The sequence below is a fragment of the Physcomitrium patens genome, chromosome 8 (assembly GCF_059467195.1).
Source record: "Physcomitrium patens ecotype Gransden chromosome 8, ASM5946719v1, whole genome shotgun sequence".
Taxonomy (NCBI): Eukaryota; Viridiplantae; Streptophyta; class Bryopsida; order Funariales; family Funariaceae; genus Physcomitrium; species Physcomitrium patens.
Window position 1 is genome coordinate 16,416,584 of NC_143417.1, and position 23,270 is coordinate 16,439,853.

Here is a 23,270-nt window from a genome sequence, read left to right on the forward strand (position 1 = left end):
CGCCTCAGCAAATTCATCCACAATAGGTCCAATTCCTGCATTCCTGACAGTTACTGCATTCACCGGTTGCATATCTTGAATAAACCGTAGTGACCCATTCTTCTTAGGTATCGTAAACCATCGACTAGAATACGGTGCAAATGAGGGTTCCAATATTTTCATCTTTATCTTTTCTTTTAATAGTTCCACCAATTTAGGTAAATGTGCCCTTGGTACTGGAATCGGTCTTAGATTTCAAGGTACATGCGGTATAGTGAAGATAACCATAGGTGTTATAATATTCGGATCCACACACCCAATTTCATGAGATTCGAAAGCAAATGATCTACCTTGTTTAGCCAACATCTTTTTGAAGCAAGTAATTTCTTTCGGCAATAAAGAACCTTCAGAACCAATCTTCAATTCTTCAAAAGTCTCTTCAGTAAACTGATGTCCAATACTCATTGGATCTCTTAAACTTTCTTCTTTTTATGCTTCTCCCATTTGTTCTTTAGAATCTTTTGGTAATGGTCCGGCAATAGGCTTTACCTTCTTATCTGCTGTTTTATATCTTGTCTCTACAGTGACTTCTAATACTTGAAAAGATTCAAGTATGGTATAAACCTCTCTTGAATGAATCTCAACAATCTTATCATTATCCCCTAACCCAATAGATGTAATCAATTCCAATGAATCTTCCAGTCCATTTTCTTCATAAACACCTAAAATCCTCTCATCATCTTGCAATGTACCTAATTTGCGTAATTCTCTTTCAATATTATATAATCTTTTTCTTTCTTTTCTTTTAAAATCATCAACTTTCTTATACAAAATATTTCTATTCTCCAATATACCAATAAAACTCGCATCAAAGGCACCTTCATCTCGCGAGAGTACCTCCTCTTTTGTACCTCCATAATCTCGCTTTACAGTGGTACCTCCCCAAAATCCTTAAATCCTTCAACAATCTTTGGCAATGGTTTTTCCCTCAACCTATCTCGATTCCGTTCATGGTTAGGAGGTACTGTTAGAAATTGTACAGCTTTCCTCCCATCTTCGCTCCGTACCCTTGCATAAGCAGAACCATCATCAAGTACCTTTGTTTCCATCCATGTTGCCGTGATATAAGGTTGTCCTAAAATCAATGGATAAGACGTATCTTGAACGAAGAAATGTTGCTCCATCGCAACATCCCTAATCCGAATTTTGACATCTGGACAAGCTCCATATAATTCGCCTTGTGTGTTATTAGCTGCTCGTATTGTCCATCCATGTTCCATATCAATTGGCCATTTTTGCTTCTTATAAAGATCTTTAGACATGAGATTTATTTCAGAACCATGGTCCACCAAAGCAACTATTGGTTCTTCTATATCTCCTACCTTCACCAATACCTCAGTAGTTGCCCTTGCCCAATGCTTTCGAGTATAATGGCTCAAATTTTCCATTTCCTTATCCCTATAATCTTCGAAATGTACTCGTTGATTATACCTATTCTTTTTATTTGTTGGTTGCTTGTAACCAATATCAACCTCTTCTTCATCTTTATATATTCTTGCATCAATAACATGACTCATTCGAGTTTCGTCCATTAATTGCCTCTTTCGCTTAATGCTGTCAATGATAACATAATAAAACTCCTTCTTTGCAATTCCCAAAACTTCTTTCAATGTGAATTCCACCTTAGCGTTTAATATATGTTCTTCCAACACCCCTTTCAAATTTGTTACCGCTTCAATGTCAGAAAGTAGCCTATAAGCAATTCATTTGCCCTTATCTTTTGTCTCTATTGTTTTTTCTTCCAATGATGCTGAGGTATCCTTTACAGGCAATTCTTATGAAGCTGCCTCCTGAGCCTTGTCTCCTCGAGTTTGCCTCTTAGAAGAATTTCCTTCTCTTGTATCATCAAAATTTCCACGTCTCTTTTCTTCCATCAAAGCTTCATGTTGGCTCTTAGCAATATATGCATGAATTAAAAGAGACTCAATAGGATCCTCCCAACCTGTTGCACCTCGTATTGTAGTTGCAGTCCTCAATAACGCTTCTCGAGGTAATTTCTCTTCTTGCATTGTAGAAATGGAAGAAGTCCAAAATACACTAGTTTTTGTACTTCCACCAAGGTCATCATCTACTCTAGCACCATAACTTACACTTTCTCGTGCTGCTGTTTCATGCTCTTTTAAGTAATCTTGAACCAATGCTCTCATTCCTCCATTGCCAAAATTGGTTTAAAGAAGATCCTCCCTATCTTTCAATGCTATCTTCCCATCTTTCCAGCAAATAATTCCTTGCCGTATCATATTATTAAATTCATTGCAATCTTTTCTAGTGTGTGAAGCATCATTTCACCAAATGCATCTTTGTACATATCCTTGTTTTGAAACATTCTTCGAATTATTTGTAGAAGTATTCTCTTCAATTCTTGCCAATTTGATTTGAAGATCTCGCATTCCTCATATAATTTCTTCCATACCCATATCTGCTTTCTTTGATAAGGATGTCGAAGGTTGAACTGTAGGCATTGTTGGTGGTGTTGTACGTACTGGAGCTTTGGGTGCTTGTATTGTTTTTGGAATATTGCTCCTATCCTTCCTCCTTTCTCTTTTTGTAAGCAACCCCACCGCATCTTCAACGTTCTTCCACTTTGTTGTCAATCCTTCATCTTCTTCTTTGTCTTCAAGAAGGAGTTCTAATTTCCCTTACAATTCTCCATCAGCAACTTGAAGAAATAGATCAACTTTTTTCGGCTCCAATGTCAATTTTTCTACCTTTGACAATTGAGAGTACTGCCTCTCAAATTCCCTTAGTAGCTCTGTTGCTTGCAAATTCTTATTAGGCCGTTCAATCCATTCTAGAAACACCTTCTTAGTAATGCGATCAGCATCTTCCAAGAAATATTCGTCTTTCAATGCATGTGAAAAAACCTCCCATGAATTCCCATAACGATCTGTAATTGATGTAATGTGGTCTCTTATCTCCGGTATCATGGCAAGTCCAAATAATTCAACCATTTTCTTCTCAGAAACTCGATTTAATTCCATTTCACGAACATAACATCTTAAATACCTTGAAATATTCTTCCCATCAAATTGATCAATTTTATTGACCACTGCTTGCAATGGTTTGGTTGCCAAAGCTTCATTTCGATCATTACTTTGCTGTTGCTGCATTGATAATGAGAAGGCTTGAAACATACTAGAAATAGACGAATCCATGTGCATACCTTGTCCTCTAGAAGAATCCCCACCAGAAACTCCTTCCAAAAATCCTTCAAAATTTTTATTTTCGTTTTTCATAAAAATAAAGATAAAATCAACCGAAATCCAATACCTTCTACCTCAAGCTTTCACGTCGGGTTCACCACTTTTGTCGTATTACGTGCTTTCCTGATCCAAAATGCGTTGGGCGTCTGGCTGTAGAAGGTAGTATGGAGATTCGCTAATAGTCAAGCAGTCTATTAGTTTTTACTGCTGGAATATAAACGACTACAACAATGTACCATAAATCTATACGGGTGCTCTTCGACTACTTGTCGAAGTCTTTTTTTGTCCCAGCCAGTAGGTCTCTAGACGTTACAGAGAACCCCGAACAACCCAAACTGTTAATCTTCAATACCCCTTTGTACTTACGATCTTATATCCACTGATTGTCTTGTTAGATTAACCCAATAAATTTCATTCACTCCGCATACTCAATCCTATAGACACCCCTTTAATCCTTCAATCACAGACGTAACTCGATTTTACAAAACAGTCAAGAGTATTCAAACCCACTTCATTTAAAAATCCCGATTCACCATTACAACACTGACTTCAGCAGCGATTGCCTCAGTCGTCCCAAAACTCTACGAAGAAGAAAAATCCAAATTCTATGTCTTTCCTTCCCCGACCCGAAGCATGAAGCTCCTCTCTCTAATTCCCTTGATCTTCCAAAAACCTCCAATGAAAAACCGAACTGATAACCTTGCAAAAGCTTGAAAACTCGCTCCCCCCTCGATTTTCCCAAAAAAAAACCTTCCCCCCTCAAAACTATATCCCCCCCTAACCTTAACTTCTGAATTTCTTCAATCTTCCGTCTTAGATCCGGAATTGGCTCCCACCTCAAGCTTGGATCCGAAATTGGCTCTCGCCGTCAAGCTTTCTCCTTCGTTTTTACCTTTAAGAAATCCATTTACCGAAAACAACGTTCCCTGAAACGGCACAGAAAACAGGACAGCCTGAAATAGAATCGAACCCCGTAATCGGGACCACATTGAGTCGCCCAACCAATTCAGGTCCTATATTGGAAAAGATGCGCGTAGTAACCTGAATGTTTCCGTAATTGGGTCAAATTGGTCCTCACGTCAGATTGGCTAAGACCCGTAGTAAGACCTGGATTTCTCGTAATTAGACTGCATTGGGTTGACCGGCCAATTCAGGTCTCATATTGGATAAGAGGACCCGGATTGGATTATCGAAATTGGATCCAATTGGCTCCTCGAACCCGTCGTGTGAATTGGTCCTTCTCTTCCTGCTGACTCCCGTTATTGGAATCGAATGGAGCATTTCAGTATGCCCCGGCTGACTGTAACGGAGTGACTGAACCTGACCACTCAGTATTTGTACTGGAGTTGGTTGATGCTCCCAATATTCGAGGTAACTGAATATTAATAAAATTCCCCTTTCTTTTTATTTTCACTGTATACTCGTGTTACAACACGACACCATATATACGGTCACTGGATGTGCAGTTCCTTCGAGAAAGTGGCGCCACTCTTGGAAAGAATCTACTATAGCAAGGAGTTCCTTATCATGGATCTCATAGTTGATCTCAGCAGCAGAGAATTTTCGAGAATAGAACGCAACTAGATGGAGCTTCTCATCTACGCCCATCTGTGAAAGTACAGCTCCTAAAGCAAAATCCGAAGCATCTGTCTCCAAATAAAAGGCCTTTGTAAAGTCCGGATGTACCAAGATTGGAGCTGTAGTAAATACCATCTTCAAATCTTCGAATGCTTTTTCTGCGATAGGTCCCCATTCAAGCTTGTCCTTGCACGTTAACCGAGTGAGGGGGGCAGCAACTTGAGAATAATTCTTGATGAAGATTTGATAGTAGTTAGCAAATCCAAGAAAACATTGTACGTCCCTAACCGTCTTTGGAACTTCCCAAGACATGATTGCTTCCACCTTCTTTGGATTCATCTTCAAGCCTTCCGTAGTCGCGATGAATCCCAAAAACTCCATCTCAGTTTGGTGAAATAAGCACTTCTCCAATTTGGCATAGAGTAGTCCCTCCCGTAGTTTTGAGTACCAGACGAACGTGCTTCTCATGTTCTTCCTCATTCTTAGAAAATATCAAAATATCATCTAGATAGATGACAACAAAATCGTCTAGATGCTCTCGAAAGATGTCATTCATCATGTGTTGAAAGACCGCTGGAGCATTAGTAAGACCAAATGGCATGACATTGTATTCGAAATGGCCATATCTTTCTCGAAAAGTTGTCTTCCATTCATCTCCTTCCTTGATTCGCACAAGGTTGTAAGCTCCCCTTAGGTCAATCTTTGTAAAGATCCTTGCACGCCCAAGTTCTTCTAGAAGACCAGAGATCAAAGGCAGTGGGTAGCGATTCTTTTTTGTCACCTTGTTGAGACCTCGATAGTCCACGCACATCCGTAGTGAGCCATCTTTCTTCTTCACAAATAAGATTGGTGCCCCAGTTGGCGACTTCGAATGACGGATGAAGTTCTTGGCTAGATTCTCGTCAATGTACTTCCGCAACTCAGTCAACTCCGTCTGCGACAAATTGTAGATTGGTCCAAAAGGTGGTTGTGCTCCTTCTTGCAATTCAATGGCACAGTCATAGGGTCGATGCTCTGGCAGCATATCAGCATTCTTCTTTTCAAAGACATCTTTGAATTCTTCATACTGCTTTGGAATAACCAAAGTCGGAGTTGCATCTTCTCGAGTCGGAGTTGCAAAGATGATAAGAGGTATATTTTGCTTGTCTTCCTTCATGAAAGCCCTTGCACCTATAACAAGGATTTGTTTCCAGACATTGTCTTGGCAGATTCCACCTTCAAGGAGTTTGTTGGAAATGTCACTTTCCGCAACTTCCAATCTATCAATGGATTATATCTATCAAGCCAAGATAGTCCCAAAATGATAGGACATGAAGGGATCTTGATAACATTAAACTCAATATTGCTCTCATGGTTTTCAAGACGTACCTTCAATGGTTTAGTTTCATGGATAACATTACCCGAAGATAATGGTCGTCCATCTATGACTTCTACATGGACAGGCTTAAGTTTCTTTACAAGAGAAATATTGTGAAGCTTGGCAAACTCTTCATCTATAAAGCAAGCGGATGCACCCGAGTCTAATAAAGCATCGACTTGTAGTTCTTGAATACCCAGATGTAAAGGTACCATAAAACAATCTGAAGGTTGAGCTGAGAGAAAGGGACCTTGATTAATTTTGGATGTTGAGATGTCCAGCCGCACGGTCCCTATTGTGGCTGGGCGTCCTTGTTTTCCTGCATGCTTGTACTCTTGAGTCTTGTTGTTTGAGGCTTCTGTTTCTTCCGACAATCTACAGCTTTATGGCCCGCTTCTCCGCAATATAAACACAAGTTTTGTTCAAACCGTCGCTTCTTTTCCTCAGCTGTGAGAGATTTGAAACGTACCGCATCAATTTGCATGGATTCAGGATCTGTGGAGTGATTCTCTGGACCTTTTGAAAATGTAGCAAATGCTCCATCATTTCTCCAGCTTGATCGTCTTTCTTGTCGTAATTCAAAGAGGCGGTTGTCACAAATAATTGCCTGAGATATAAGTTCTTCTAAAGTATCCGCCTTAGGCATGGTGATCAATAAGTTCTTGACATCATCTCTCAGTCCATATCGAAATCGTGTCATGAACGCCTTATCATTCCAATCAAGATCACATGTAAGCTGTTGAAATTCTGCAGTATAGATTGCAGCAGAACGTGATCCTTGTCGCAGATTTTGTATCTTTCTTTCAGCCACTCTTTCTCGATCGCTATCTCCAAACGCAGCAGTAAGTCTCTCTATGAAAGCCTCTAGATCGTACAATATTGGAGAATCCTTCTCCAATAGTGGAGCAAACCAAGAGCGAGCATTTCTTGATAGAAGAGTACCTATGAAAGCAACCTGGGTAAATCCATTCGGATAACGAGAAGGGTATAGGCGTAGGTAAAGCCGTACTTATTGCACAAAACCTCGGAAGTTGGCTCTTGTTTCGTCAAACTTGTCTGGCATATTTGCTTTTGGTTCTTTCGTACTAATCCTTGAAGTATTTATAGGGGTCGTATGTGACACATGTCTGGCTTCTCTCAGTCGAATAATCTCTTGTTGTAGGCTATGAATTTTGCGTCTAGCTTCTTCGGTCACTAGATCAATTTGAGGTTCTTTACTTGAATTGCGAAAAAATGCAATCTCCTTTCATACACTATTCATAAGAGCTTGAAGATCTGCAAGAGTTGCCACTCTATTTTCTACTTGTGGAGATGCACTATCTATGACCTGGTCTACTTCTATATTTAGAGAATAGATGGATTAAAATTTTGAGAGAAGAAGAAATTGCTAAGTCTCTTGGAGAAAATTGTAGCACTACCTATCACTAAAACCTACTCGGAGAAAAGGAAAAAAAAATACTAAATGATTTCAGTTTTAGAGGAGGGTAATCCGCAACCTCTAAAAATGCCTCAATGCTTTCGAGAAGAGGGGTAATCCGCACTCTATCAAGAAGGCAAAGCTCTGAAATTAATGTTAACAGTCTTTTCTACTAGCTATGCTAAACAAAAAGAAGGAATTAATATCAGTCCAAGAGAGGGTAATCCGCAACCCTTAGAATGCTCAAGTATCTCCAAGGAAAGGGGTAGTCCACTCTCTGCCTCAAAGAACTAAGCTCTGATATTGTGATTGAGAAAATATCAGTTTAGAGGAAGGTAATCCGCAACCCCTAAAGCACTAGAATACCTTCAAGAAGAGGGGTAATCCGCTCTCAAACAAGAAGGATTCAGCTCTGATATTAAGATAAAGGTAGTCTCGACAAACTGTCACGGACACAAAATATAGACTTGAAATCTAACAAGAAGTTCAAGAAGAAGTGGCAGAACTAGATTAAACAGATGAGTACAAGAACAACACCAGAAAGGTGAGCTAGAACTCCAAGAGATGTGTTGTCGAGACTGAAGAACTCTTCAACCTCGACTCCTATATATACTACTGGCCTATGGTTCTAAGGAAGCGCATCAAGAAGCTTCCCAAGAACTATGAAGCTTCTCGAGCAACTACCCAAGAGCTAGGAAGCTTCTCAAGTAACTTCTTAGAATCTACTAAAATATTCTAAGAATCTTCTAGAACCTTCTAAGGGAATCTTTGGAGAATCTTCAAAGAATCTTTAGGGAATCTTTGAAGAATATTCTAAGAGAATATTCAAGGAATCTTCTGGAAGTTTCTAGAGACTTCTTTCTAGAAGGTTCTAGAAACTTGTCTCTAGAAAGGTCTAAGGACTATGTCTCTAATAAGAAATCATAGATGGTCATCCATTGTCTTCTGGAGATATTACTCACGAAACCCTTCCTATAGAAGTAATAATCAATGGTCATAATAGCATTGTAGCATTTAATATCATTAGATCTCCCTCTTATCCAGTCATTTTAGGTTTATCGTGGTTAGAAAAATACAACCCTCAAATAGATTGGATTTTTCGAATTCTTACTTTTTCTAAAAGTATAACTAACAATGTCTTAATCAAGTAGAGAGTCATAAGTCTAGTTCAATTAAACCCGTATTTATAGGTGCAAAAGCTTTCTTGCATGCTGCTATGAAAGAATTACCATATATTATTTATGCCACACCTGTTTCTACTGGTGGAAAGACTTCAAGTGGCATTCTAAGCCAATATCAAGAATTTCAAGATGTATTCGAAAAAACAATATGGATACACTCCCAGAACATCGTCCCTATGATTGCTCAATTGACCTTGAAGAAGAAGCACAATCGCCATTCAGACCAATCTACAGTTTATCACAAAATGAGTTGATTGAATTCAAGGAGTATATTGAAGAAAATCTAGCCAAGAATTTCATATGCCATTCTAAATCTCCGACAGGAGCTCCAATTTTATTTGTGAAGAAAAAAGATAGATCATTGCGGATGTCTGTTGATTATCAAAAACTCAACAAGATTACCATCAAGAACAAGTATCCACTACCTTTAATATCTGGATTTCTTGATCAGCTGAATCAAGCTAAGATCTATACAAAAATAGATCTTTGGGGAGCATACAATCTAGTACGCATCAAAGAAGGAGATGAATGGAAGACTGTATTTCGAACTAGGTATGGATATTTTGAATACAACATTCTCGTATTGTGGTTCAGCTACTATATGAAAATAATGTAATTATGTACTTAATATATAATTTATTAAGTAACATGGTGAGAGCCATGTTAGTAGATTTTAGTTGGTTGTAGAATATAATTTGAGTATTACTTTGAGAAGAGGTTGTTTAAAAAGATTTCTATAGAATTTGTATAACTTTAATTTCGTTTTGATAGTGGCTTTTAAGATTGGTTTTGGTTGATAGTAACTTCTAAATATTTAGAGTCACCTTTGTTAGACATTGGTGACATTTGAAAACTTATTTTGGTTCTTTTATTTGGTGTTTAGAGCATACATTATGTAAATCTTATAAGAAAAAGGATTGAAGAAGGATTTTGGTAGCAAAGGGAGGAATTAGGGCACTAATATAGATGAATGGAGATGAAAAATAAAAATCTCCATTCCTATTGGTCAAAAATCATGACCAATGGGCTTTGAGGAGGCTGCCCGAGACCATATTAGGAATTAGGGTTAGTTTCTCGCCCCCATTTGAACTTTGAAGGCTAGGGTCAGAAGGTTTAGGTTTTTGGTTAAGGTTTTGGTACAAGTTTTGTGTCATTTGGGGTTTTTATGAAGAAGTTATAGGCGCTCAAAGTTAAGGTGTTAGTTTTGGACCTACTATCAATCTATGGGGCATAACGCACGCGTACGGACAAAAATTGAGGATCGGCGAACGTGACTAGAGAGAACACTTTTGCGGCTATACTTTTTGCATACTGCTTATTGGATTCTAAGTTGGGATGAAGGAGTTATTGGATTTTGAAGTCAACACATGCAATCTAAGGGTAGTAAGTAAACCGATTTACTAGTATTTGTTTCTTGAGCTATATCTTGAGCAATTTGACAAGATTATGGCTCAAAATTTCAAGGAGTGTGTAATTTCATGTAAGTAAACTTTATGCATAAGTTTCATGATATTTGGAGTTTGGGTTTTTGAGATATAAGGAAATTAGTTTTTCAAGTGCTTGTAAATTAGGGTTTGGAGTGTCTACTAGGGTTTCTTAGATGCTAGAAGATCGAGAGTGAATTTGCGGTTGGTTGTATTAGTGGTACAAGTTAAGGGTAAATTCTACCTTTCTTATAAATTTGAAAAAAATTGAACGGTTAGATCAATAGTTATGATTTTCTAAAGTTCAGGGCGAGAAAATCCTTCGTGGAAAATATATGTTTTGAAGAGATTTTGTTATATTTGGAGTTTTATACAAAAATAAAGGAGTTTTGGAAGCTAAGAAAAGAATCATATAAAATTTTAAGGTACACTCTCTATAGCTAGATACCCCATGTATTCTCAGATAGGAAATCACGCCATACGACAACGTCATGCCTTTTGGACTTACAAATGCACCAGCAGCTTTTCAACATGTAATGAATGATGTTGTTTGAGAATTTTTGGACGATTTTGTGGTTTGTTATCTAGACGACATCTTGATCTATTCTAAGAATCCAAAAGAACATGAACTTCATGTTCGTCGTGTATTACAAAAATTACGAGATGCAAGATTCTATGCCAAGATAAAAAAGTGTATATTCTACACTACTCAAGTCAATTTCTTAGGTTACATCATTTCAAATGATGGACTTATGATGGATCCTAAGAAAGTTCAAACTATTATACGTTGGAAGATCCCAAAAATAAAAAGAGATGTCCAATACTTTTTAGAATTTACAAACTACTATTGGATCTTCATCAAGGACTTCTCTCGAGATGTAGCTCTACTTACACGTTTGACTTGTAAAAAAAAACTCCAATGGAATCAAGAAGCGGAAGTTGCTTTTGAATCTTTGAAGACAGCGTTTATTTCTGTACCAATCTTGTATCGTGTTGATTTTTCCAAATCATTCTTTATGAAAATAGATGCATCAAACTTTGCTCTGGGTGCAGTTTGTCACAAATAGGAACTAGTGACAAACTTCATCCAGTAGCCTTTCATTCAAAAAAATTCTCAACAAAAATCAATTATGAGATCCAGGATAAAGAACTTCTTGCAATTACGGATTCTTTTCAAAAATGGCATCATTATCTAGAAGGCGCTTCCAGTCCAGTCACCATGTATACGGATCACAAGAACCTCAAGTATTTTATGTCAGCATGTTTATTAAATCGTCGTCAAGCTCGTTGGAGCATGTCTTTATCAAGATTTGAGTTCATCATCACTTATCAGCCAGGTTAACAACAAGGTTTGTCCGATGCCTTGTCTAAACATTCTTATCTTGTACCAAAAGAAGAAGATGCAGCTTTTGAGCAGCAAAGAATGGTTTTCTTGAGGTCAGAGCAATTTCATCTTTAAGCAATAAAATCAACATTCACTGTTGATTTAACTTTTCTTAAACAAGTCCAATTAAGTATGTCTTCAGACCCTCTTGTTCATGATATCAAGAAAAATTCTTCTAAATCTCATGATCTCTCTAAATTTGAATTCAAGAACAACCTACTCTATTTTGAAGGACACTTATATGTTCCAGAAGGAGAAGTACGTTTACGTGTTCTTCAAGCTCATCATGACTTCCTAGCAGCAGGACATTTTGGATATAATAAGACTTTGGAGCTGATATCTAGGGTTTTTGGTGGCCTCAAATGTGGAAGGCAGTCAAAGATTTTGTAAAATCATGTGATGTTTGCTCAAGATCAAAAATTCCTCATCATCGATCTTTTGAACTTCTTCAACCGTTACCCATTCCAGAACAACCATGGTCTTCTGTTTCTATAGACTTCATCACGGATCTTTTAATCACAGATTCTTATAACTCTATATTCGTGATAATAGATTATTTTACCAAGATGGCACATTTTGTACTATGTACAAAATCTATCACAAGTAAAGAAATAGCTAAGCTCTTTCTTGACAATATCTATCGCTATCATGGATTATCCAAGGATATTATATCAGATAGGAGAATTCAATTTGTATCAAGATTTTGGCAAACTCTTTTCAAGATTTTAAAAGTGGATATAAAACTATCTTTGATATTCCATCCTCAAATTGATGGACAAACGGAGCGTGTTAATCAAGTTTTGGAGCAATATTTAAGATGTACTATTAACTACCAACAAGACGATTGAACAATTCTTTTGCCATTGGCAGAGTTTGCTTATAATAATACGGTACATTTTTCTATAAAATAAATACCTTTCTTTGCTAATTATGGTCATCATCCATGACTTGATACTTTTGACTTTTCAAAAGTTGATAATCCTGTTGCAAAAGATTTGGCGATTCATTTATCAGAGCTACATGCAACGATGAAGGCGTAGTTTAAAGAGACTCAAGAACAACAAAAGGTCAATGGCGGATGTCTATCGAAAGGAACAACCACCATTTCTCTTAGGTGATAAGGTATGATAACTTCATCGCAATATCAAGACTATTCATCCTTGTGATAAGTTGGACTATCGAAAGCTAAGACCATTTTTTATTTCTATACAAATCAATCTGATTACATATCGTTTATATCTACAAAAGTCAATGAAAATCCATCCAATATTCTACGTGTCTCTTCTTGAACTATAGAAGACAATGGACATACTAAGAGGACGACAAGCTCCACCTCCTCTTATAGAAGTGGACAATAATGAAGAGTTTGAAGTAGAAGAAGTCTTAGATTCAAGGCGGTGCCGAAATTAATTAGAATATCTTGTCTATTGGCGTGGATATGATATTAGTAAATGCACATGTGAGCCAATAAAGAATCTTGCAAATGTAGCAAAGGTGGTGGAGGCTTTTTATTGACGACATCCATCAAAATCAAGATGAAAACCTTCTTTATAAAAGAAACAATATCTAGGCAAGATAACATTCTATTTTCAATCCTTGTTCGTAGCTTCTTTGTAATTATGACGCTTAGGAGATGGAGAATCAACAACCAGCAGATTCGACTCAAGAGCCTTCATTTGTTGACTTATCGGATGAGACATTATGATTGTCACAACCTTCAAGATGACGCAATCGAGATGAAGATCTTCAAGAACGACATGTTCTTCCTCGAATAGATGGCTTGATACAATGCATTTGGTATCACGATTTGGAAAAGGACTCCCGATGTTTGGTGATTTTACTAGAAGTAGGAACAATTCTTGATGGTGTTCCAAATATTCTATTCAAAGGAAGTTATGAAGGCCTCAATAATGATCAAATAACTGGGTGGTCTTCTCGCCTTAGTATGGGACACTACCAATGGTTGAGAGGCCCTATCAATCATCTTGAAAGAGAACAAAGATCAGAGTATGTCACAAATACAATTCGTCACATCATAGATTTTTTTAACATATGATGACTACTCCTTGTGGAACTCATCCCTAGAAGGGCGTGTAATGTCATGGACATAATCATGTAAGCTAGTCATTACATATACAAATAGGTGGAAGTAAGTAAAAGTAGATAAAAATAAGTTAATTCTATAGTATTTAATATGGAAGCTTCCTAGAAGCTTGATAAACGTTTCTTTGACTTCATAGGTATCTTTAATTGACTTTTTGGATTAGAAACGTGGTCAACAAGTTGGCCATGTGCCACACATGTTGTTAGCTTGAAGATCAAGCTAACTATGTAGCTCACACGTAGTAAAACTTGTCTTGTAAGTCAAGGCATGTGTCCTACAAAGTCAACACATATTGAAGGTCCTATAGAACGTCGCCACGTAGCTTTTAATTAGATAGTTAGATAGTATATATAAAGACAAGACTGAAGCCTTCTTCACTCTTGTCAACTCCTTTCTTGTTTCTAGTCTAGTTTCAAGGGTCTCTAGTTTTCTTGTCTTTTGGCAATAGCCTTTCTAGTTTCTTTCTTAATATACATATCAAGTTATTTCTATTTTGTCATCTTTCTTTGAGAGAAGTCTTACTTGTTTATTTATCTTTATCATGTTCTTGTCCTTGACATTTATACCATCAAAGGTTACAATCCTAAAAATTCTATAAAACCAAATTCTACTTATATAAAACTTAATCTAATATGCTCAATTATTATAAAATAAAGAAATAACAAAGATTTAAAGTTGAAAGTATAATTAAGAGCTCACATTACTCTATTAGGAAAAAAGAGAGAGGAAGAGTGGCTACATAATGTCCTTTTAACTTAATGGGAGGAGGCTCTCAAGTAGAAATGATATCTCTACTATCTAAATCCAAAATCCCTAATTAAGATCAAAGATCCATAGTAATCCTAAACTTGAATTTGATTTCAAGGTTAGAAATGCCTATAACTTAAAAATTAATACCTTTTTGAAAAAAATAATACCATATATGTATCTAAAATATATTTTTATCTTTAGATTGATTATTTTGTAAGTCCAAATTTGAATTCTAAATTATTATTATTCATTAATTTACTATTTTAGTTGTAAACTTCAACTATAATTTTAATTTTAATTATCTAAATTTGGAATTCAACAAGGATTCATGCCATCAAGGCCATCATGATTACCACTCTTTAATTTAAAATCCCTTAAGCACAAAATCTTCGCAAATCAAAATCCCAATTGTAATTTGATCTTGAATTAATACGCTTTTGATTTGATTTGATTTTTTAAAACTTTAGATAATAATTAAAATCACTAAGAGAGGAAACTCTACTATAAAGAATAGTTCATCTCTATCTTCTAAAGATCAACATGAATTTAACAATTAGATTTTATATTTTTGATCCATTTTTAATTACAAAATAAAATTTGAACTTCAAAATCTTGAAATTTATTGAGAAGATTAAGCAATTAAATTTAAGAGATTTTTAATCATAGTCAAATTAGAAATTAGCCTTAGAATTAAATATTAAGATCGTAGATTAATTCAAGATATAATTCCTACAAATTAAAAGAGAAATTCCTCTAAAATATTAATTTTAACACTAATTTTTTAAAAAATCAAATAAAAAAAAAGAAATCAAACCTTCTAAATTATTATTTTTAGAATTTTAAATAATCAATAAATTTAGTAATTAGAAGTATCTATCTAATTATTAATCTAAAAAATATAATAAAAATCATTATTCATTAAAAAACTAATTTAGATCTATTAATCAATCAGTTTAGCATTAAAATTAATAAAAATATATTAAAAATAAAAAAGTGATTATAATTAATCATTGGAGCTATTAATTGTACTCACACTTGGTTCTCAAAATCTTCCATCATCATAGATTGCATTTCCTAGTTCTCATGGCCCATAGATTCTAGGTAGAACATTGACCTATCAATCATTAACTCAAGTAGCCATATTAGAATTTATTGACTACTTTCTTCTATTATACTAATCCTTCTTGCTCCTTTTGTTAAAGGCTAGTCTAATTAAATGACAAGACTTCATCAAAATTACACCTCAATAATTTACATTGCATCTTGCAAAAAGAAATTAAAAAAAATGCTTTTCTTTTTGGAAGTAACTGTAAACAATAAAAAAAAATAAAAAAAATAAAAAAACAAGAATGCACTCTCTATTGTACCACAATTAATAAAACTCAAATCTTGATCTTTACATGAGTTCGTAACATTTAGAACTTGGCATCAATTATATTGATCCATAATTCTTAGGGCTTTGCCTTAGTATCCAACTATGGAAGAAGACATAGGATGCTACCTTCAAAATCCTCAGAAAGCAAGGATACCATCGTTCTTTGCACCCAAGAAGTAAAAACCATTAATAATAAGGAACAAAAGCTATGATTCCTAACTAGACAATATCCATGGCATCTACGCCTCTAGAAATAATAAAAAGGCTTTTAATATAGTAACCTCTAATCACTACAAGCATTCCTTATTAGATTTGGAATTCTACAATGATCATAGAAAAGATGAAGGTGATTACTACAATACCTTTGCACAATAAGAAAAAACTCCATCGCCACACTAAGAGAACAAATAACTAAAAATATTCTTTTCTTGAAACATCTGTAATGCCACCAAAATTCTAAAATAATAAAATAAGAGAGGGGTATAGAATGACTCTTCATACATCTTGTAAGAAAGTTTTTTTTTTTAATCACAACTATGTCACTATCTAGACCACAATTTTTTTTCACAATTAAAGTATCAAAGATACAAACTAGAAGAAGATACATAAACTTGTGGAATTTATGTCAAAAGAAAAGTGACAAAATAGAAGAAAGTATGTGTATTCAAAGAAAAACTGGAATAGATATTGTTAAAGATTAGAAAATATAAGACTCTTGAAACCAGACTAAAAGCAAGAAAAAAGTTGATAAGAGTGAGGAAGGCCTCCTTCTTGCCTCTATATATACTACTTGACTAAGAACTATGTGGCAATATGCTATAAGACCTCTAATACACGTCCAACTTGTAGGATACATGTGTAATTTGTAAGACAAGTTTCTTAGGTGTGTACCATATGTCCAACTTATATTACAAGTGGTCAACATGTAAATATAGGGCCTCTTTATTGGCAAAGTTTTTAACCTATCAATCACCTATAGACATGTACAAAGATAAAGCAACATCTATGAAGCTTTTAGAAAGCTTTCCATAAGATATTATCATCTTTATCTATTTTGGCTTACTTCTACTTATTCTTATTATTTAAGTAATTATCAGGGTGAATACATATGTTGGTGATATTATCTTCTTTTCTAAAGACGAGTTCTTTGAGGAGCAGTGATTATATGTTGATGAAGTCCAAGATGCACCAAACTATATTTTCCATGTATTTTGATCTTTGTTCCCTTTGAAGGTAGTTGATAGGTCCTTTCAACCATTAATAATGTCCTATACCATGGCAAGAAGACCACCTTGATATTTGATCATTATTGAGGCCTTCATAACTTACTTCAAACAAAACATTAGTAATACTCTTAATCAAGAAAAGACAAAGCTCTGATATTGTACTCTTGTTAATTTGTGAAGGACACAAACTAGAAGAAGATATATAAACTTGTGGAATCTGTATCAAAAAAAAAGTGACAAAATAAAAGAAAGTATGTATATTAAAAAAAAATTTGAAATGGCTATTGCTAAAGACTAGAAAACATAAGTGTAGAATATGTAAATAAATTTTGTGGTAAGTTACTAGTTAGTTATTAACAACTTTGAGAATTAGACTTATGGTTAGGTAGTTTAGTTGATAACTGTAGGTTGTTAGTAGAACAAATGGTTAAAAACTCAAAGGTTCATAATCTTTGAAATCTGCTAGCCGACGATCCATCTTTTGGTAGGATAAAGAAGTTGAAAAAAAAGAGATTGGAATCAGACTGTGAGAGTCGTAAGCCGGGGTAAGTTTCATGCCACCTCTTTGTTTTTTTTGCTTTTATTATTTTCTTATGAAGAATTGTGATTGAGAGAAGTATTGTTCAAACTATGATTAGAATATTATAGAATATGACTTTGGATTGATTGTTTTGAAAAAAATCTATGACCTTGAGAATCGAGATTATCAAATTGTGTTGTGTTAAGTGAAGATATTAAATTATGTGTGATGAATTGAGAAACTGAATATAATAAGTAAGCTAGAGATTAGTAATTGAATATATATAAACCGCAAAGAGAGTAAGTGGGAGATGAATCTATAAGAATATGGAAGTATTATTGAATTGATATTCGTAGAATGGATTATGTGTTGAATTAAGACTGAAGTAGTAAGCCTTGGTGTTTTGTAGTTTGATAATTGATTTTAGATAACTAGAGTACAGTCAATTGTGACACTAATAGACCAAATTCATATAACTAGTCTTTTTCCATGTTCGAACCTACACCTATTAGTTCAATTGCTTTGGTATATTGAAGCTTGAACACAATGAGAACAACATTTTGGCACCGCTGCCGGGAAAATGATAACAATATGAAATATTAGAAATTGATTGTATTGGAGATGGAATTTTATGTTGAATAAGAACATTAGAAGAACCAACTTTAGGGTTATAAATATATGAATTATAATTCAAAAAAGTATTGATTTTGTAAAGAAAGATGAAAGATTATGAGTGATAATCATGAAGGAGAGGATTATCAAAGAATTAATCGATAAGCGAAAAAAAGATAAGAAGGATTACGCATAAGAAATCTCCTATGAGAACAATAAAAAAGAATTTTAGGTCCAAATAAAACCAAAGGAAGAAAAATTCAAATTCAAATAGCAATGAGACTAGTGATAACACCAATAGCCATGGGAGTGCCAGAAGTATCAATTGCTATACAAATGGGAGCAGTAGGAGACCACACTATAAGTGTGGCACCATTATTTACTTTTAATGGTTAATCAGGCTCTAATCCTGATCACCATATATCTCAATTCTTGACAGCCTTCGTGGCTAATAATGGTAGAACTGAAGACATTTGATTGAGATAATTGCCAACAACTTTAAAAAATATAGCTTTTGAATGGTATAATCGGTAATCAAAGGATAGATTTTTCAATTGGGAGGCCTTGAAGAATACCTTCCTAATCCATTTTAGACCAATTGGATTTAAAGATTGGCTTAGAAAACATTTTATGAATAGCAGGATATTTATAGAGGAATCAATAGAATCCTATTATGGCCAAGTCACGGATATACTTTGTAAATGGTCAAATAATCAAATGCCAGATGCGTTTATATTCTTGATATTAATCAATGATTTGCATCCACTAGAATTAAAAATGTTTGTAAAAGAAGCTCAATTAGCTACGATAGAGGCATCGTTGGCATGAACAAAGGTGTAGGAAGAATGTCATTATGACCAATTGTTAACAGTGGAGATCATGATGATTCCAAGTTTAGGAAGCCAATAAATACAATTGGAAAATGTATCGATGGGTAATTATTCACAAATGGCTGACTTCAATGTGAAGAATGTTATGTTGTGAAAATCAATTAATACTACACCACTCTAAGCAATAGCGCCAATAACAATGACACCTTATTTTACATCGCCAACCTATCAACAATTGAAGTTGTTCACAAATGCGACTATTAAAGATCCAAATGAAGCCTTGTTATTAAATCTAATAAAAAAAATGGAAGAATTGGCCGTGAATTTGGCTAAAGATAAGGAGAAACGACATAAGCCTTCTAATATGAGACCTAATGTATGGTGTAATAATTGTAAGGAACAAGGTCATTTTGATACGGAATGTCCATCACCTAGACAAACGGGTGTTCAATGTACATTTGGTGGAGGAAAGTATCCTACCGAAAACTGCTGATATTTTCAAAGGCAATAACAGTTCAATAACCAGACGTTAATACAACCATCTCAATGAGATTTTAATTAAGTACAAATTGAAAATATGGGTGGTTGGAATAGTAATCACCCAAATCGATCTAATCATGGCTTTGGAAATTTTTAAAATATTAATTATAATCCGGTTTATAGAGCAAATATACAGAACGATGAAAATAATCAAGGGGGTAATCTCCAAACTATACCAATTCAGCAGTCTAATTCTGGACCAGTAGTAACTGATTAGCCAAGATCATTTATTATGACTACCTGGAATTGGCCTAGTAGATATATTCCAATAGAGACTCTAAATGTACTTGACGGTATGGGCCAAAAACCACTATGTTGCTATCGATGCTGGCAAATAGGTCATTATGCCAATAAATGTCTTAATCCAAGGTTTATAGATGAATATGCTCCAGTATGTGGAAATTACAAGCAATCATGTCATTTTTATTATCAATGCAATGTTTCATTTAACCATATTCTATTTAATCCTAATAATTATGATCAGAAGATACAATCGATTGTGCAAATTATAGAGGAAAAAAATGATGGGACACAGGAATCACCAGTTCATTGGGTAGAAGTAGTCCAAGCTATCCTTACAAGAAGTTAGCAAAAAAGGAAAGGACGAATTCAACATTTGGGTGATCTTGAAGTGAAGGACCAATTGGACCTAATTATGGAGCCATCTAATCCAGGTCCTGACATGGGCCTCTTACTCGATATAAGACCTAAATTGGTTGTACTCCCTAATGAGGTACCGATTCCAAAGGCTTCGGTTCCGTTTCAAGTTATTCCATTTTCAACACAGTTTCAGAAAACATCCTTTCCATTAAAAGATCCTCTTAGAGGTATGAATTCCAAAGAATCAATATCAGTCCAATTGGGAGAACAATCTTATTCATTGAAAGAATTGATTTTAATTGATTCTTTGATCCAAATAGAATATGACTTTGGACTGATCATTTTGGAAAAAATCTGTGACCTTGAGAATTGAGATTATCGAATTGTGTTGTGTTAAGTGAAGATATTGAATTATATGTGATGAATTGAGAAATTGAATATAATAAGTAAGTTCGAGATCAGTAATTGAATATATATAAACTACAAAGAGAGTAAATGGGAGATGAACCGATAAGAATATGGAAGTATTGTTGAATTGATATTCATAGAATGGATTATGTGTTGAATTAAGACTGAAGTAGTAAGTCTTGGTGTTTCATAGTTTGATAATTGATTTTAGATAGCTAGAGTACAGTTACTTATGATACTAACAAATTCAATTCATATAACCAGTCTTTTTCCGTATTTGAATCCACACATATTAGTTCAATTGCTTTGGTATATTGAAGCTTGAATACAATGAGAACAACAATAATACTCTTGAAACTAAACTAAAAGCAAGAAAAGAATTGACAAAAGTGAGGAAGACCTCTTTCTTGCCTCTATATATACTACTTAATTAAGAACTATGTAGTGACATGCTATAGGACCTCTAATATTCATCCAACTTATAGGACACATGTCTAATTTATAAGACAAGTTTCTTAGGTGTGTGCCATATGTCCAACTTCTATTACAAAAGGTCAACATATAGATACATGGTCTCTTTATTGGCAAAGTTTTTAACCTATCAATTACCTATAGACATGTTTAAAGACAAAGTAGCATCTATGAAGCTTTTATGAAGCTCTCTACAAGCTATTATCATATTTATCTACTTTGACTTATTTCTACCTATTCTTATTATCTAGATAATTATTAGGATAAATATGTATGTCTATGATATAAAGTTGTAGATTTGAATGGACAATGACGTCTTTTCCTAAATATTGCTATAATTATTTATATCAACATGAAAAAAACAACTCTAAAAGTTATGCTATTGTCATTGGAACCTAAAAAAATCACAAAAAAATAGAAGAAAAAGAGAGATCTAAAGCACCCAGATTCCTATCAATAAAGAATCTTTTGCTATTCACAGGCAATTTCTTGTCTTTTTAATTACCTTTCATTTTTATCTCTCTTTTTCTCTCTCTCTCTCTCTCTCTCTCTCTCTCTCTCTCTATATATATATATATATATATATATATATATATATATATTCTATTTTTTTCTTCTCTTTTAGTTTTTATTCTTTTTATCCTTTTAATCTTTTTATTTTATTTTATTTATATATATTATTTTATATATATATATATATAGATATAGATATATATTTAGAACTATTAATAAATTAGATTTTTTTTCTTTTGACAATGAAAACTTCTTCCATTAGCCATCATCTAATGTTAACTACAAAAAAATTTATTCATCATAGAAATTTATCATAATATATTCTATTTAAGTTATATATCTACCATGAGCAATTTATTTTCTATTTTTTTCTAAAAGTTCTAATAACTAACTAAATCTATGATTTTAAGCATGGTAAGTATATTTTTTATACTAAATATCAAAGTAAATCAATTCAATAACCTATACATATCACATGCACCTATGTACTATACCTTTTATTAGTTGTAATCTTTGTTTTTTTTATTCTCTTGATGATTGACCCTTTTCTTCAAATTTTACAAATTATTTTTACAAATTTTTCATCCTTGATATGATTTCATTGATGCTCATTTCTTCTTTCTTTGATGTAGCCATTGAAGGTTGAATCATAGATGTAAAATAGGTAGTAGGTATTTTTACCTTATATACTTCTAATGGTCTTTGAATATTTATCCTATCTTTTTTTTTTTTTTTTTTTTTTCTTTTCGAAAACAATCCTACTACCTCTTCTACTTCCTTTCAATTTTTTGTCAACCCTTCTTCTTCTTTTTTATCTTCAAATAAAATTTCTAAATTTTCTTGCAACTCTTCATTAGCCACTTGAAGAAATAGCTCCACTTTTCTTGGATCTTTTAAAGTATCTTTCTTTCTTTGATAAAATAGAATATTATCTTTTGAATTCTCTCAATAATTCCATTGCTTGGAGATGCTCCTTAGGTCTTTCAATCTACTTAAAAAATGTCTTCTTTGTAACTTGATCACTATCTTTCAAGAAAAATTCATCCTTCAATGCTTGAGAAAATTTCTCCCATGAACCTCCAAAATGTCCTATAAGGAATTTTATTTGATTTCTTATCTCTGATGTAGAAGTTAATTCAAATAATTGAACAATCTCTTTTTCAAAAATATGCTTTAATTCTATTTCTTTTATATAACAACTTAAATATTTTATAATATCTTTTTCTTCAAATTGATCAATCTTATCTACAAGTGCTTATAATGCTTTATTTTTCATACCTTCTTTGCAATCTTTAAGTTATTGCTATTGCATAAATAGAACAAAAGTTTCAAGCATGCTTACAAAATTGAGATCAAAATACATATGTTTTCTTCTACTTATAGCTCTACTTCTAACTCCTTTTGAAGCATCATCAAAAGCCTTTCCTTCCATTCTCTTGCATTCTTTTTCTAAAATTCAAATAAACTAAAAATAATTCTAAATACCTTCAAATTTAAAATTTTCATGTCAAATTTACCAAATATGTCATATAAAGTGTATTCTTGCTTAAGAATGTAATAGACACCTAGCTATAGAAGGCAAGTAATAATACAACAACAATCCTACTAAGTCTAATAGAATCGTAAATAAACTTCAAATAATCCTTAATAATCCAATCAAACTTTAACCTATTGAAATAAATTTAAAAGAAGTCACAAAGAAATACAAAGAATTCTAAAAATGTATTAAAAGTAATCA